General features: G+C 31.3%; 1 protein-coding gene across 13 annotated transcripts in view; it reads left to right on the top strand.

Moving 5' to 3' along the window:
• Positions 1 to 13,214, top strand: part of LOC109858523 (potassium voltage-gated channel protein Shal-like) — a 171,955-nt gene that overhangs the window by 66,172 nt on the left and 92,569 nt on the right. The window lies entirely within an intron of this gene.

Below are 13,214 nucleotides of genomic sequence, written 5' to 3'. Positions count from 1 at the left end.
CAGCTTAATATGACATCGTTTACATTATTGAGACTAAGCTAATTTAATATGAATATAGTAGGTACTTAATATGCATCTTAAGCGATCGCACAGTGGAATAAAAGTCCGAAAACTGGGCCAAAAATCAACCGTGAAATTCGAAAGAAAAGAAAAGTAGAAGAAGTGTAGTTTTATAATTGTAAATAAGTTGAAGAGTCGCTAACAAAAGCATGAAGCACGCGTATCAAGAACATTTATAATGATGTAAACACCAAAATTATACATTGAAAAACAAATTTTATTGATCGCGTACCGAAAAGATGTACGGTGTAAACTAGACCAATACAAACTTGAATTTTTCTTGTACATATTTATTCTTAGCGTCGACAATTGTCTTTTTTTCAATTGTTGTGATTGTAGAAGACACTTGACTATCTTTTTTATCTCGCGTAATTATCTCGCAATTACGTTTCTTTTTGGTTATTTACATTTATTTGCATACTATTCTTTTTATCTCTCGCGTTGCTTTCGGTAAATAAGTATACACTACTTTCGTCGACGATAGGAGGTTAATCGTGTCTGTGTAAACAACGAGAGTATCTTTGCTATTCTCGTTAGATTTTTTTTCTCTTAAAACGACTGCACCGGCACGTCACTTTTAAAGCGTTCTTCTCCATCCGTTCACCGAGAAAGAAAGAGAGAAAGAGAAAGAGAGATAAGAAAGAGAGAGCGCGTTTTCCTTCCCGTGTAGATAAATAGAAGAGAAAAGAAAACAGGAACGTGAAGTATCAGACGTGTCAAGGGTTCGTTCTAGTAATAGAAGAAGAGGATGAAGGAGGTACGCGAAAACCTTGACGGAGCGGTCGGCAAAGCGAGAATCATTAGCGGCGACACATCAATTTTTTAGGTCGTGGTTTAATGCCGTCTACTAAAAGTAGCTCGGAATAAATCGGGGAACCATCAAAGATAAATCTTCTTTGTATACAGTATCATTTTTATCGCGTAATTATAACCATGACATTTTGTGCGGTTTTATTTTGTATTAAAAAATCTGAATTATACTGATTATTATACAAAAGTGAAAAGGTCAATGGTCAAAGAACGTTGCTTTTCTCTAGCTGTAAAAAACTTTAATAACTTTGAATTTTCTTAGAAAACTTTCTTAGAAAACAAGACCATAAAAAAACGAGTCAACGCGGATGTCGCGGTACGTAATATTTTCGCGGTATGAATTTACATGGTTTTAAATCAAATTAAATTAATTTAATAAAGTGCTTCTTGAAGATGTGCGCATCCTGAAATTAATTAAAGTACGATATATATCGCGAGTTATTACGATATATGTATTCTTTAAACTCGGGTTTTTTTGTTGATATAAAGAAGATCTATGAGTCAGAAAACTGAGTTGTGCACAGAGAGAACAGTTTCTTTAAATTTAATAATCCGATTTGTTTTACTCATATTTGTTGCATTCAAACAACATAATCTTATACCAAACAACAATTTTGTTGAACGAAAATTATATTGTTACGTTAAAATAAATCAAATTATTTGACGGAAACAATACAAATGTTTGAAATAATTTATTTCTACGAAATAATATTTTATTTGGTTTTAATAAGCATTATTTAATGAAAAACATCATTTTGTAACATAAATATAACAAAATATATTTTGTTATATATATACGCATTTTATTTATTATTTCTTTAAATTATTATTTTATTAAAAATATTGCAATGCAATGTATCTGCAACAATGGATCAAAATATTTCTCTTATTATTATTAATTATTTATTATTCTTATAAGTTAAAGTACATTTTTACAACGCGAAAGTTTTTGCCTCAAACAATGCTGAAAAATATTTTGTTATATTTATGTTACAAAATGATTTTTTTCAGCATTGTTTGAGGCAAAAAATTTCGCGTTGTAAAAATGTACTTTAACTTATAAGAATAATAAATAATTAATAATAATAAGAGAAATATTTTGATCTATTGTTGCAGATACATTGCATTGCAATATTTTTAATAAAATAATAATTTAAAGAAATAATAAATAAAATGCGTATAGGATAGCTTGAAAATAAGTAGATAAAAATAATCACATTTTAGTAAGGAACAAGTAGTCTTGCAAACTGAGTGCAGGGGTTGCGCGAATACGACGGAGGCGTTTCGAGTTCGAATCCCGCTATCATCTTAGGATTTTCTCAGGTCTTAGTCTTTTTTAATGGAGTTCATCGGTTGATTGGCAAGCTGAATCGGGCCTCCAAAGATTTACTTTTGAGTAAGATCTTGAAGTTGTGTGAGGGTGCAAGCCGCGAAAAAGTTCTTTTTATTGAAGTTTTAGATTTATNTAACTTAACAAAATACTTTGTTTGAAATTCAAACAATCGGAATGTTTAGTTCAAAATCAAGGTTGTTTGGACTATTCCAATGAAATAATTTGTTTGGATTTAACAAAGGAGGAGGGCCCATAAGGCGGGTTTTCGGCTCAATCAGAAAATCATCATTGTTTGAGATCATACCAATAATATTCAATCAATTTTAGCCTAAACGGATACATTCGTACCTCTCCTACCTTTCTCATACCTAGCTACGTCCACTTCACCACCTCCATATTTTGTAAGTAAGAAACGCTGACAAATTAATGCTTCACAAATAAACAGTTTTGGGCCAGTTGAGCATTAGTCAATCGATCGTAGCTCACATCACTATGCTTTCCCCCTTTAGATCTCCCAATGCTTTTTACCTCCCACAATACAGCCTTAAGTTCTTGCGAATGAGAAATAGTCACAGAAAATGACTTCCGAAAACAAATAGAGATTTCTCTTATACGAAGTCATTTTTTGTGACCATTTTTTCTCACTCGCAAGAACTTAAGGCAGTATAATGGAGGAGGGTAAAAAGCATTGGGAGATCCAAGGGGGGAAGCATAGTGATGTGAGCTACGATCGATTGACTAATGCTCAACTGGCCCAAAACTGTTTATTTGTAAAGCATTAATTTGTCAACGTTTCTTACTCACAAAATATGGAGGTGGTGAAGTGGACGTAGCTAGGTATGAGAAAGGTAGGAGGGGTACGAATGTATCCGTTTAGGCTAAAATTGACTGAATATTATTGGTATGGTCTCAAACAATGTATTCCACATGTTTTCGATGATTTTCTGATTGGGCCGAAAACTCGCTTTATGGGCCTTCCTCCTTTGTTAAGTCTAAAAAAACCGTTCTCTCTGTGTATCAAAGAACGTTTTTCAATAGTGTTTTTAAAAACTTAAATGTTTTTAAAAACACTATTTTTATATATCAAAAATACACAAACATCTTAAAAAATATGTATATACATCTCTTTTTTAATCTTAAGGCGTAATTTATTTAAACTAGCGATGTGGGTTGACACTGTATTGCTTATTAGCATCCATATATAAAAATGCTTTTGACGTACAATGAAATGATTTCTTTAATTGTTTCGATAACTTCAATTGTTTATTTTCAGAACACTTCGTGTAGTTGCCGAATTTAAGTCTCTTGATGATTCAGTAAATCCGTCTGTCTCGATATCTATCGAGGCGCGAATCAATAATGTAATTGTAAATTATTCAATATCCTATGTTGCCTACATACAAAGTACACGATAGGTGTTTCACAAAAATAAGTCTTGCGTGCCTTCTTTGTTCTCTTGTAACAAGAACGAGAGAGTTTTTTTATCGGTCAGTGATTCTTGTAACTCATTCGCGACGCACGCGATCAAATCGTTGACGTCATCAGTCGGCTGTCGAAGTTTATTGCGTCGCTTCTTTTTCACTAAATAAACAGTCCACATTGCAGTAGCAGCGGCGGCGATTAACACGCCCGCCCGCGTGTTATTCTTAACGCTTGCAAACATTTCTCAACAGTTTGGAGCGAGTAGGCGCTTTTAATCTAGATTAGCACATTGAATCAATCATTTTTATCAGAAAAAGAGAATGTCTCTTTTATCAAATGTCAACTAATAATTTTATTAGGATTAAAGTTAAACTATAGGATTTGAGTTAAACTATAGATTTGTCAAGATAACAAATTTCTTATATTCTTTTTTTCTCTCGTCGTTTTCAACACATTTTCTATTTTTTTCTCGGATTAGATGCTTTTGCACGAATAACACGCATTGTAATATCAATTTATAAACGTATATTTTAATTATCTTTGTCTCATTAAAGGTGCGCTTTTTCAACGAGGTTGTTGCTGAGGGAATTAGCAATTTATGTTATTATCGCGTTTCTGGAAAAAAACCCGATATTAATTTTTTGAGACAACGCCGAGAATAGTAACAAACGTGGGAAACACTGTTGTCTCGCAAAAAAAAGGTTTCATAAAGGCAAACGTGAAACCGCGACGGCGGCGACGACGACGGCAGATCGATCGGAATATGGTGCGGGAGTTGTCGATAGAGTTGGGAAGTAACGCATTACTTGTAACGACGTTACTTTTTTGTTTTTGTAACGAAAGCAGTAACGACGTTACATTTCTTTGGTAACGAGTAACAAAATGAAGCGTTACTTTATCGTTACTTTCAAATTTATAATATTTTTCTTACATAACGGCGCCTGCAGAAAAACGCTTCAATGCGTTATGCGCAATGCCAGTCAACATTATGCTTTTGTAGAAAAGTAGCATATTGATTGGCTATCAAGTTGGTTCTAGTCTCGCGTAACACGTCCTGTCTACAGACGTCTATAAAACAGACGCTAATCGCAGATAACATTGAATTCCAAAAAAAATTACAGAGTGTTTGATTCCTTGTCGAGATCTTCATCAGTGTACAAAACAAAACTAATTAAAATTAAAAATTATTGTAGTAAGATGATTGCGCACTTACAATGTAAAGCATTAATAATTTAATTATTTCTTCAAAGTGGGATATGAGGGATGACCTCTAGCTCTCTCTGGTATATCCAATAGAATATGAGTTTACAAATGGGCAGTAATGGAGCTCAAGCAAGATGTCTTGCCGAATAATTGATAAATGTCAATATGATATGAGACGTTTTGACTTTTATTTTTCAGTCCTTTTCAATCTATAATGTATTTATAACATAAAAGTACTTTGGGTAACATAAGGCTTTACATTGAAATTTTTTTTTATAAAATAAATTTTGTGACAATAAAATGTTTTTTTACATACCAATAGTATGTTTAGAGTCAATACATAAGAAGTCATCGATGTCTGTATGAGTTGTTTGTCTAATATTAAAACTGTATATGTTAAAATGAAAATGAGTCATATTGGTTGAGAGGTTTTCAACTGACTGAGGATTTGAATTCGATGTACGGATATATTCCATCTATGTACAGACGGCGTCATTAATTCGAAGAATAGGCGCGGGGATCGGAGGGCAAGCGGGGCGGTTGCTCGTAGCGCCAACGGGCGCCGTACTAACTAACTAGTAGCAATCGGGTGTCCACAACTGGACACCCGATTTTGGGACTAATGGATATTTGGATCAATTGGACTTTTTATGTGATCCCCGCGCCTATTCTTCGAATTAATGACGCCGTCTGTACTTTAATATTGGAGATTATCTATAATCGGTAAGTATATATTTGGTAATAACTCAGTATCTGTCATTGAATTTAAACTCTCCTTTTGTTTTTTTACATGTATTATTTCAGACGTCAATCTTTTAGAAAAGTTATGTTCAGTGTCTAGAATTTTTGTTGTTTCCCAATTAACATTATGTCCTGATTCCTTACAATGTTTAGCTATTACTGAAGTGTCTATTTGTTCTTTTTTGACATAATTATGATGTTCTCGTATGCGGGTGGACAATTTTCTTTTAGTTTGCCCTACGTAACTCGCTTGACATTGTTCACATTCTATACGATATACAACATTTTTATGGTCTTTTTTTAGAAATATGGTCTTTATGAGTTTTTATGTATTTTGACAATTGATTGAGATTTTTATATGCTGTTTTAAAGGAATTTTATGTAATTTAGGGTTTTTATTTGCAATGTAAGGAACAACAAAAAACACTGGTTTTTCTGTATTATTTACACATTCTTCAATATCGGTGTTTTTATGTTTATTCAATTTGGTTGAAAATAACGTTCTCAGTCTATCATTTATTTTATTGAAAATTAATTGTAAAGGATAATTATTGTCTATTAATATATTAATGCATATTGTATTAGATTGTTTTGGTGGAAATTAGGGTGGGATAGGAGGATGGCTCTGTCTACTAACGAATAAATTGTTGTTATTTTGTGACTCATGGAATTTTGTGAATAATAATTAATGTATCTGCCGGAGAAAGTTGTTTTGTGATACCAATTACAAATCAACTTATTATTGTCTATTATAATGCTAATGTCGAGATAGTTGAGAACATTATTTTCTTGTAATTCATATGTGAACTGTAATCTTTCGTAGATAGAGTTGAACGTGTTCACAACTTCCTCTATTTGATTGTGCGGTACTGCTATTATTATATCATCGACGTATTTATAATATATTAGAATATTAAATTTTAAGGTGTTTAATGCTTTAAGCTCTAAATCTTGTAGAGTTACATCCGCGATGATAGGTGATAAAGGTGATCCCATAGGAGTGCCATATATTTGCTTATATACTTGGTTGTTGAAAGTAAAGTACGTTGATGTTAGAACGAATTGAACAGCCATTATAAATTCTTGTTTACTAATTTTGGTGTTAATTTTAATGTAATTCCATCTGTTGGGAATGCTATCTAAAGCAAGGTCTATTGGAACATTAGTAAACATTGAAACCACATCTAAGGAGCAAATTGCATAATCATTGTTCAACTCCATTCCCGATATAGTGTTGTATAGGTGATAGCTATTTTTAATTGAAAATGGAGAGTTAGGAGTGCTTTTATATATAATTCCGTGTAAGTACAAAGCTATATGGTGTAAAGGACTGTCTATAGTGGATATAATAATTCTGTAAGAGATATCTTTTTTGAATATCTTCGGTACACCGTATGCTCTGGGAAAGATTGAATCGCTTGACATTAGAAAATATTTTGTGTTTTGTGTTATGAAATTCTTATTGAGCCAGATATTTAATAAGTCTCTGAGTTGATTTTCTATTTTTTTGATTGAATTATTTTTTATAGTTGAATACGTGTTAACATCATTCAACATACTGTTTACTTTTTTGATGTAGTCATTTTTTGATATGGCAACTGTCGTGTTGTCTTTATCGGATCTTGTGAAAAGTATATCTGAATTATCTTGTAAAAACTTTTGAGTAGTTCTGGCTTTTTTAAGAAGGTTTTTTTCTAAATTAGATGGTGGCTTCTCATTCTTTAAGAAATTGTTGAAATGAGCAACAGTGTTGTTACGAATTTTATTTTTTGTTAATGGATCTAGTTTAGAAGATCTAGTTCCATGTTATAAATACATTATAGATTGAAAAGGGCTGAAAAATAAAAGTCGAAAACGTCTCATATCATATTGACATTTATCAATTATTCGGCAAGACACCTTGCTTGAGCTTAATTATTTCTGTTGTACATTGATAAAGATTCAAACAAAGAGACCGAAATATTTCGTCTGTAATTTTTCTTGGAATTTAATAAAAAAGCACATACACGAATATTTTGCTCGCATCTATCGAAATATGTCGGTTTATCATCTCACGAGTTTATTCAATTAGTATTTAATGCATTTCAATATTTAATACATTTTGTTCATACAGTTTGATAATTAGAAAGTAATGTTGTGATTTATTTTATTGATTTAATATTTAACTTTAGACTTGACGTTACGTTGGAGAAAAAGGAATTACTAATTGCTAGTTGCTTACATCCAAAATTCAAATTGAATTGGATAACAGGAGAAAAACGGAAACTTGCAGAAAGCTATTTAGAAAACGTGTTAGGGATTCAATCAAACGAAAATTCTCCAAAGAGTAATCTAAATTCCGATGAAAACGATGTCTTTTTTGCTTTCCGTCAACAAACAACACAAGATAAATCTACACAAGAAGAGTTGCAAAGATTTTTTAAACCCAAAAATTTAATTGTTGAAGCCTTACAAGATTATCCAAAACTTAAACAACTCTTTATCAAATATAATACTGCACTTCCCAGTAGTGCCGTTGAACGATTATTCAGCATCGGAGAATTAGTACTAACACCACAAAAGAGTCGTCTATATGATGATACAATAGAACATCAACTTTTATTAAAAATGAACAAACTGTATTTTTTAAAATATATCTTTCAAGAGAGATAAATCTTTAAGAAATTTATCGTGATAAAATATCTTTAAAAGGGTGTCTCTAAAGAAAAATCTTATCTAACTTTACATTATTCATTTACAGGACATATATCTTATTCTGAGGAAAGAAAGACATCTGTCCATTTCAATTAAAACTCCGAAAGTGGCCATTTTTATCCTAAATGTGTGTTACACTTATATAAATTATCTAAAATCTACTTAGAAATTATTTGTATTTAACATTTGTGCCTACTCTCTCTTTTGTATTATTAATAAGTACTAAGATTATTTATATCATATACTTAATTGTTTTTCAATGAACAAATGAATTTTGGCTATTAAAGCAATAACACTGTTGTTGGAGTGTATATATTTAAATCCGTTTATTAAAAATTTGATAGCATAAACGCTTTCGACCTTGTATTAGGTCCTTTTCAAATGCATTTAAATTTCTTAGATAAAATACGTCGCTCAATGCTGATCGAGAATATCCGCACTAGCCGTCCCGACCAACACTTTTCAAGAATGAAAACGCGGTATTTTATCTAAGAAATTTAAATGCATTTGAAAAGGACCTAATACAGGGTCGAAAGCGTTTATGCTATCAAATTTTTAATAAACGGATTTAAATATATACACTCCAACAACAGTGTTATTGCTTCAATAGCCAAAATTCATTTGTTCATTGAAAATTCTTGAAGCTACATACAATCATCTTTACATAATTAATTGTTTTTATTGTTAAGTTTTATTGTTAAGTTACATTTATGATAAAATAAAATTCTTAAATGTATCTAAAATTTTTTAATATATTTTAATGTTAAAGATACAATATATATCTTTATGTATCTTTAAAATTATAGAACTATAAATATGCTTTATACAAGTTTAAATTTATTAATAAAGTTCCTTTTTCTTTGGTGTTCTTTATAAACGTAAAAAAAAGTCGAATGATCTTTTATGTAATCACGTTTTAGTAACGGAACGTAACGATTATATACTCGTTACTTCTAAGGAACGGTAACGCGTTACATTTTAAAATCGGTAACGAGTTACTTTTTGGAAGTAAACTGTCCCAACCCTGGTTGTCAATCGATGTTGCTGTACTTTTTGTGATGCGCAAAGCGTATATAAATAATCGCGATTACATCGCGATCGCATTCCGTCCACCTTCAATCTACTTGTTAGTTGGATCAGATTGCGAGAAAGAGCCTCTATCCTAGCTTGTGATTCAACGAGTTATCACGAGCATTAACGCGCCTACGCGTAGCCCGCTTGAACATGTGGGCGTTTTATCGTATCTTAAGTGTTGACGATATTCCAGACGCGAAGCTCCCAGAATAAAATTGTCTCTTAGATCTTTCAACCCTTTGTCAATCATGTATCTATTATACGTGTAGTGCGTGGTAGACATCGATTTGTCAAGAAAATGTAAGTTTTTTCGCGAGTCATCATTGCACACTGCAAAAACAGTTTTGTTGAGATAACCAAAATTTGGAAATCAAATCAAATAATTTGGTTAATATATGATAAACCAAATGTTTGATTGTTCCAATCAAAAAATTTTGTTCTTTCTATTTAGTTCGTATAGAAAAATTTTTCGCGGTTTGCGCGCTCTCATACAGCTTCGACGAGATTTCACTTGAATTAATCTTTAGAGACCCGATTCAGCTCACCGATCGCCCGATGAACTCCATTGAAAGAGACCAGACCTTGAAAAAAATCCTAAGGTGATGGCAAAATTCGAACTTCAGATCTCCATATTCTCCTGTACTCAGTCTACGAGATCACTTGTTTCTTCTATAATGTTCTTATTTCTATCTACTTATTCTCAAGATATCCTACACATATAGTATTTCTGGAAATTGTTATTTTATGAAAAATACATACTATTATATAACAACATATACTATTATATAAGAATATATATAATAGTATATATTATACACTATTATATAGCAAACATTACACACACACATAATACATATATTTTTAAAATAATAAAATATTGGCAAAAAAGTGTTATCACTATATATATATATATATATATATATATATATATATATATATATATCAATAAAAAGTTGAAATAAGCGGTCAATAGGAGTCATAGACACAGTCGTTATTGTGTGGTAATAAAACCTCAACAAATTTTGAGTGAAAAACTTGATATATTGGATTTCGATCGTGGATTTGGTCCTTTTCAAAATAAAACCTAACCAAATTTTGATTGAGTTTTATTAAAGAATAAATATCATGGTTATTACAAATCACAGATTGAATACCTCACACGAGTTTGACTGGGAAAACGTTGAAACCCTTGATGTTGAACCTTCTTATTTTAAACGTCTAATATCCGAAGCGCTATACACTAATAAACAATCTGTTGGCTTGAATTTGCAAAGTGATATTGATTCTCTAGATAAGACTTACTTAACTTTGTTCGAATAAGAGGGAAGTCGTCACGTGACTTCATATTCTCTCCACACATTGATAATCCTACTTGAATATTGTACAGCTAACGTTGTCGCACTGTTCTGTCAACTGTCACACCGTTGACTTTGAACATGCCACGTGTTAGCTACCACTTATCATTGACTGCTTCTGTAAGTTTTTATTATATTTTATATTTCAAATTTGTGTTACTGCTAAAAATTGTTTGTTACTGTTAGATTAATTTATTATTGTAGAACATTTTGAAATGCCTGGTGTGTGTGAGTGCTCACTGACGTGTGCCTGGCTAAAGGTCTGCGCTGATTGGCCTGATTTACTCAATAATTACTCCTTTATTATAAATAATAGAAAAAAATGGTTCAGGACTTTTCGACTCAGGTTTACTCCTTCTACCTGCCTACGAGAGATTGTACGGCAATTCTGGGACACCCTGTATATATATGTGTGTGTGTCTCGTAATTGCCATCTCACCGCTTGTAGGCAGGTAAAAAGAGTTTATTCTAAGACGAAAAGTCCTATACCACTTTGAAAGATTCGCAATAATTAACGAAATATTAATTAATAAAGATCCGCTAATCAGCGTGCATCTAGCGTAAGGACAGCTCCTTCTACCTGCCTACGAGAGATTGTACGGCAATTCTGGGACACCCTATATATATATTTACATAGAAAGAAAATTAATTATATATGTATATAATAATTCAACAAATTATATATAATATAAACACTTTACACACACATGTATATGTGTATTTGTGTATATAAATTGTGAAAATATACTTTTTTTTAATATTCTCTTATTTAACAAATTTAAATATTATGTTATATTTGTTATATAATAAAGTATATATAATATAATATATCATATAATATGTGTAATAGTTTTGTTAAAAATGACAATTTTTCTATTAAAAAAATTGAAGACTTTTAGCAAATAATTCGATTGTGTTAATCAAAACAAAGTTCTAAATTTTGTTTGCTCTTTACTAAATTTAGTTAGCATAAGCAAAATGTTATATATCGACAATCAAAATGTGTGTACCAATTATTTTGATTGCGGGTAAAAAAATAAAGTGTGCGACGTAATGAATATCTTCTTTTAAGATATAATGGCACAAAGCATACAAATTAGCAGCTTTTTTAATGTTTAGGTTTGATTCATTATAAAAAAAATTATTTCAAGGTTTTAGATTATTTAATAGTTGCAGAAAAAATTAAAATAATTCTTTTTTATTGTATAGTTAGACAATTTATACTGTAAATGTTTCTCTTAATATCTTGAAAAACAGAAGTCCTACAAAAAAACGTTTCAAATAAAAAAAGTCATGTGTTGTTTTATATAGATTAAAATTCCAAAATAAAAAATATAGGTTTATGATATAAAACAAAAGTGACCTTGAAATGGTTTTAAAAACGCTCACACATTCAAAAACTAATAGTGCCATTTGAATTCTTACTAAAAATATTGAAAAACGTGTGTCGGCTTTTTTTTATATCAATTGTGTATGAGATTTTTCGCTATGTCAACTTAAATAGGATACCCTGTATATACAGGGTTTTTTCACCTAACTTGAGAATCCTAAATATCTCGTTTACTTTTTATGATAGGAGGATGCCGAAAAGGGTTATTATTTAGTTTGAAGAGACAAATTTGTCTTCTCGAACTGAATAATGACTTTTTTCGGCATTCTCCTATCATAAAAAATAAGCGAGACATTTAGGATGCTCAAGTTAGGTAGGGCACTCTATATACTAGCTGTCATCGCGGTGACAAGTTGTGTTCACTGACAGAAAAAAAAGCGTTTTTCACGATTTAGAGGAGTGCAGAAGGACAAAGTTTTCCTTGCGGGGGAAGAAGAAGAACCCCTCATCGCTCGTATACTTACAAACAAAAAAATGCTTTTTTTTATTTATTAAAAAAAAAACAAAAATACTTTTTTTATGGTTTTTATGTTCGTGTTGTATGTAGGCAGGGAGGGAGCTCCGTCTCCCCGCAAGGGAGCTTCACTTTCCTGCATTCCCTGGATAATCGTAAAAAACGCGTTTTTACATATTTTTTCAAGATGACGGCTGGAATGTCCGACCGACAAAAAATTCTTTCACATTTGTTTTGACTAAAAATAAATAAAGATATCAAGTTTTACAAAGATCGAAGAAAGAGTACCTAATGTGCAATTTTACCAAATTCAGAAACTTTAAAGTGTCATATCTCTTAAACCAAAGCTGTCTCCCACAAAATTTTGACGGAGAATTACTCAGTACGACCTACTCTATAACATATCTAAAGCACAACAAAAATAAGCGAAAAATCGATGAGGTGTAACTTAAAATGCATATTTACTTCTTATTATTCGCTTGCTTATATCTTCAGTATCTTTAATATGCCGAAGTTAAAACAATACTTATATGTTTCTCATGTAATAGTCTTTCATTATGTGCAGTGTCACTATTGAACTTTGGTTGGGTCATACCGTACCATATCTAAACTTTTGATTAAAAAAAAAAGTGAAAAAATATTGTTTTTTGCAGAGATATTCGATCTAAAGTCGCGTGG

This window comes from Pseudomyrmex gracilis, unplaced genomic scaffold (assembly GCF_002006095.1).
Source record: "Pseudomyrmex gracilis isolate BER0280 unplaced genomic scaffold, ASM200609v1 scaffold_210, whole genome shotgun sequence".
Classification (NCBI taxonomy): Eukaryota; Metazoa; Arthropoda; class Insecta; order Hymenoptera; family Formicidae; genus Pseudomyrmex; species Pseudomyrmex gracilis.
This window is presented reverse-complemented; position numbering and strand designations above follow the sequence as displayed.